Here is a 5,547-nt window from a genome sequence, read left to right on the forward strand (position 1 = left end):
TAGGTCATTCTGTCTGTGGATTGGATTTCAGGATAGTGAAGAGGCTGTTACAGATACTCTGATATAAGGAGGGTTGGGGACCACACAGATGAAAACTCAGAAACACAATGTTGAGTGAAAGATGAGCCACAAGACAGTCCAGACCCCATGGCTTCAATTGTGTGAAGTTCAAGTTCAGAAAAGATGTTAGAAGGTGCTAGAAGCTGCTAGAAGGTGCTGGAAGGCAGGGCAGCAGTTACCCTTGGGGGGAGGGGCTGCAGGGTGGAGGCAGATGGGGGTCTGGTGACATGGTATGCCTACTTTGCAAAATTCCTTCAGTTATTGACCAAAGATCCACATTTTACTTTAACAAAATGTTCAGGGAATGGATAGACAAAACAGTAAAAGGGAGGAGGGCTCCTTCCCATTAAAACACCTGTTTTTCTTTTCTTTTTCTTTTTAAATATTTATCTATTTCTTTATTTTAAAACAACTGCTGTTTCTTTTCAAATGTTTATTTATTTATTTTGAGAGAGAGAGACATAGAGGGCAAGCAGGGGAGTGGCAGAGAGGGAGAGAGCAAGAATCTTTGCTAACTTTTTTTTTTAAATAAGGACAGTGGGAAAATATAATGCATCAATAGACACAGTAATTAAACTAGAGCCTGTTGCATAGTCTGCATTCAATAAATCTGGGCGAAAATTACTGTTTTTTAAAAATTTGTTTAATGTTTTATTTGTTTTTGAGAGAGAGAGAGACAGCATGAGCAGGGGAGGGTCAGAGAGAGAGGGAGACACGGAGTCCGAAGCAGGCTCCAGGCCCTGAGCTGTCCGCACAGAGCCTGGTGCGGGGCTCGAACCCACAAACCGTGAGATTATGACCTGAGCCCAAGTTGGATGCTTAACCGACTGAGCCCCCCAGGCACCCTGAGAATTACTATTTTGGGACTTTCTTAAGATTTTCTTTTTTTTTTTTTTTNCTTTTTAAGGCATCTCTACACCCAACACAGGGTTCAAACTCACAACCCTGAGATCCAGAGTCCTCAGCGCTACCAGCAGAGCCAGCCGGGCGCTCCTAAAATCGTTGTTGCTAACACAGTAATAGAGCCGACAGTGGGCACTGTGTGCGTCCAGAGGAGGTGCTGGTGAGCTCAGTGCCTGGCACACAGTAAGCCCTCAGCACATTGTAGTTACTTTACTGTCCAGTGATGACGTCATTCCCCTCAAAGGTTGAGGGTGGGTGCGGAGTTAGTGACGTCACTGGTTGCTGGGCAGATTAAGCCCAGCGAGTGGGAGCTCTGAGGTCAGTTACCATCAGGCGGATGGGTGGCTGAGGGCCTGGGTCTCGGCTCCCTCCGTGCCTGGGGCAGCGGATCTCACCTCGCTGAGCCTCAGTTTCCTCATCTGTGGAATGAGGATAACGGTAATCTCTACCTCATGGTTTTAATCGGACCTGAGGACTCAAAGGGATAATATAGGTTAAGCGCTTGCCTTCTGATAACCACACTCCGGAGACTGAGCTCCCTTCAGTGGGCGGTGCTATTTTGGTCCTTGATCTGACAGCGACTTGGAGAAATTTCCTCCCCAGTTTACGGGAGAGGAAAACGGAGATGCCAACAGGGAATAGATCCTGTGGCTGTCAGGAGTCCCTGAAATAGTCTCTGACTGCATACATGGATGACTATGAGGGCGCCCCCTCCCCCAGACCTCCCCCTCTCCCAGCATTTACAACCTGCAAATCCAAGGTCCCTAAGCCCCACCCCAGGAGGCCGCGATGGAATCCGCAAGGCCTGGCGGGACATGGTGGGTGCTCGGCTGGTATTTGACTCACTGAATGACTGTGGGGGTTCGGTTCATTCATTCATGGAACGAAGGAAGGGATTTCCCTAGAAAAAAGCGAAGCTAAGTCAAAGAACTTTCCTTATGACCTTTCATCGGCCTCCGTGGCTCTCAGTACCCAGCCCTTCAGAATCCCCTGTGGGGCCTTTAGAGATGCCCAAAGCCTGGTCTCGTTCCAGACCTCCCCACCGCGCCCTCAGGGCCCAGAGCAACTAACCGCTCCATAAATGAATAAATCAGTCTTCAATACATAATTGAGGCATGAATGGGGTAGGGCTGGGATCTCCCTCCTTGTTCCGATGCTACAGATGAGAAAAGGACGATTAGGAGGGGGAAGTGGTTTGACCATAAAGCAAGTTCCAGGCACAGCTGGGATCTGAACCTCCGGCCCTGCAGGCAGCTTTCTGTTCTGGTCCCCCCTTCCCCACGCGCCCCACCCTCCAGCCGAATCTCCCCAGTGCCCTGAGCATTATTCCCCCTTCCAGGCCGTTGCATCCGCTAAGTCCTCCGGCCAAGATGTTGGTCCCCTGTCCTTGGCTGCGCGAGAGCCTCTACCCGGGTCCTGCACGCGGAACCTCGCTGTGTGTCCTCAGACAGGTGCTGCCTTCTCTCCCAACCTCGTAAGTCACACTGGGCCCGCTGGGTGACAAGCCAGTGTCCCCACGCCACGTGCAGGGCCTGGCACACATCTCTCGCTCAATGGGAGCAGAGGCACGGAGATACCCGTTGAGCCGGGCCAGAGGCCTGCAGGAGAAACAGACAGCGAGCGCTACAGCCCACGCAATGGGCAACCGGCCGAGACCTACGGAGCCCGAGATGCCTGGCCCGGCCCTGCTCCCGAGACCCCAGGACACAACAGCCACAGCGTAAGGAGGGCCCAACGCATCGGCCCTTGGGCCTTCCGCCCCACCCACCAGGCCCTGGCCCTTCTTCTCGGTCCCCGTCGCCCCCATCCAGCTCTGCTCTCCTCCTCGCCCCCTGGGCCTGGGCCTCTACCCAGCCTCCTCAGCCTCTTGGCCTCCAGTCCCTCCCACCTGTCCATCCCGCACATGGCCATGGCCTCTCAGCCCAGAACTCAAAGGCCCTGCGTAGCCCCGGTCTGCCCATTTCTCTGGCCTTCTCAGACCAGAGAAAGCATGCCTGACTTCCCTCCGGCTCTGGGCGGGGCGGGGTGGGGGTGGGGGAAGCACTCAAAGAAATTCTAAGCCAAGGACATACACTATCAGAATCCCCTGAGGTGGGTATTGAGAGCACCGCCTCAGGCCAGAAGGAATGGAGGCCCAGAAAGGCTCATGTATTTACCTAAGGTCACACAGCATCTTCCTAGGTGGTCTGTACCTGGCACACCCCCCCACCACCACTTGGACACAGTGTGTCCGTCACATTCAGTACTTCATCCCCGGTGCCTGGCACACAACACGTATGCAATGGCCACATGGGTCCCCAGTTCAGATCCCCTGGGGCAGCCACGGGGCGGGGGGAGGGGGGGGAGTCCACGGCAGGGAAGGAAGATGGGCTGAGGTGGGATTCGAACTCTGCTACTAATTAGCTCTGTGACCTGGAGGACCAGGCTTGACCTCTCTGGGCCTCCCTTAAGGGGACTTGGTAAGGATNCCCTTCAGGCCCGGACCTGCCTCCCCGCCCTTGCACTTGACTGATCTGTCTGTCTTCCATTCAGGCCCCAAGATTAGCACCCTCACCCCCTGCCTCCGCTCCAGCATCACCCTGCACTTTGTCCCTGAGGCCTCACCAGACACCCTGTGCACAGGGGAGCCTCCCCCCCTCCTCCTCCCCCTGCTTTGTTTTCCCAGCGCCCTTGAGATGCGCTCTCACGGTTCACGTATTTCTTTGACTGTTTTATTGCCTTCCTTCTCAGCTTACGTCTAAGCTCCGTGAGACCAGGAGTTTTAGGGGTTTTTTTGGTCTGTCTTGATTACCAGTGTATCCAAACACCGGACCGGGCAGACAAGACCTAAGGCCAATATCCGCTGAAGAAATAAAACTAATGGTGAGAGCGGTACTACCCACGTGAATTCCTTTTCGTGAATTCGTTTATTCCCTCAACAAACCGAGGAGGTGGGTGGTATTACTTTCCCCGTGTTACAGATGTGGAAGGGAGGCACAGAGAGGCCAAGTCACCTGGCTGATGACACGCAGCCACAGAGGGCAGAGCTGGGATTTGGACCCAAGCCATGTGACCCCCTAACCACCACGGGCCATGAGGTAGCCCGTCCATTCTGTTCACCCTGTGTGCTCATCCTGGGCAGGGGCTGTGGGGGGTTAGGGGTGGGGGCTGGTCAAGGTGTGACCTCAGGCGACTCACAGAACTTCTCCAAGTCTCTCTCCACCTCCCTCCCCTTGACCACCGGNCCAGATTCTCTCAGGGTGCCTGGGGGGCTCAGCTGGTTAAGCGTCAGACTCTCAGTTACAGCTCAGGTCATGACCTTGTGGTTTTGTGAGTTTGAGTCCCACGTCAGGCTCTGTGCTGACGGTGCGGAGCCTGCTTGGGATTCTCTCTCTCTCTCTCTCTCTCTCTGTCTTTGGGCCTCTCCTGCTCACACTGTCTCTTTGTCAAAAATAAATAAACCAAAAAAAAATTTAAACCAGATTCTCTCCCTCTCCTGCATGTTCACCCAAGAGCAACGAAACCCTATGTTCACACAAATATCCACACTCGCACGTTTATAGCAACACTGTTCATAATCGCCCCCCGCTGGGAACAAGCCGGTGTCCTTCCATAGGTGAGCAGGCAGACGGGTATGTCCATACCGTGCGACACTACTTCTCAGTGACAAGAAACAGCCACGGAGCATTATAGCCCCATGGACTGTGCTGACTGCAAGAGGCCAGACTCAGCCACAAATCTGTACAAGTCCGTCTATATGACAGTGGCCCCCAAAGGCGTCTGCATCCTAATCCCCAGAGCCTCTGTGAGCATGATACATGGCAGGGAAAACGGGATTTTACAGCTGCGGTTATGGGAAGGGTTTAGAGATGGGGAGATTATCAGAGAGCAGAGGGGGCCCCTACAATGGTCCTTCTAAAATTTTTTTTAAATATATATTTTTTTGATTTATTTCTAGGAGAGAGAGAGAGAGAGAGCGCGTGAGCAGGGGAGGGTCAGAGAGAGAGGGAGGTACAGACTCTGAAACAGGCTCCAGGCTCTGAGCTGGCAGACAGCACAGAGCCCGACGCCTGGCTCGAACCCACGAACCGTGAGATCATGACCTAAGCGAAAGTCGGACGCTTAACCGTCTAAGCCACCCAGGCGCCCCTCTAAAATTTTTTTAATGTTTATTTGTTTTAGAGAGAGAGGGAGACACAGAGCATGAGCGAGGGAGGGGCAGAGAGAGAGGAAGACCCAGAATCCGAGCTGTCAGCACAGAGCCGGACGGCAGGCTCGAACCCACAAACCGTGAGATCATGACCTGAGCCAGAATCAAGAGTCGGACGCTTAACCCACTGAGCCACCCAGGCGCCCCCAGGAAGGTTGTCATTTTCGATCCATGGAGTCAAGGGCAAGTCCTCTGCGGAAGTGACCGGAAAGAGGCGTGGGAAGCAGTACAGGGTATGGGGGGTGGGGGGTGGGGAACGGTGTGTGCAAAGCAGGGGAGAGAGGGTCAGGGGCTGCAGGGGGCCGGCCCTGCCCCCTTCCGGCGAGCGGCCCCACCCTTCAGGAGCGCAATCCGGCCGCAGGATGCTGCTTAGCAGGCAGCCCAAGCCGGCATCT

General features: G+C 54.2%; 1 protein-coding gene across 1 annotated transcript in view; it reads right to left on the reverse strand.

The window, feature by feature from the left end:
- Positions 1-5,547, reverse strand: part of SULT2B1 (sulfotransferase family 2B member 1) — a 41,341-nt gene that overhangs the window by 18,807 nt on the left and 16,987 nt on the right. The gene's annotated exons all lie outside the window — the stretch shown is intronic.

The sequence above is a fragment of the Crocuta crocuta genome, unplaced genomic scaffold (genome assembly GCF_008692635.1).
Source record: "Crocuta crocuta isolate KB4526 unplaced genomic scaffold, BGI_CrCroc_1.0 scaffold334, whole genome shotgun sequence".
Classification (NCBI taxonomy): domain Eukaryota; kingdom Metazoa; phylum Chordata; class Mammalia; order Carnivora; family Hyaenidae; genus Crocuta; species Crocuta crocuta.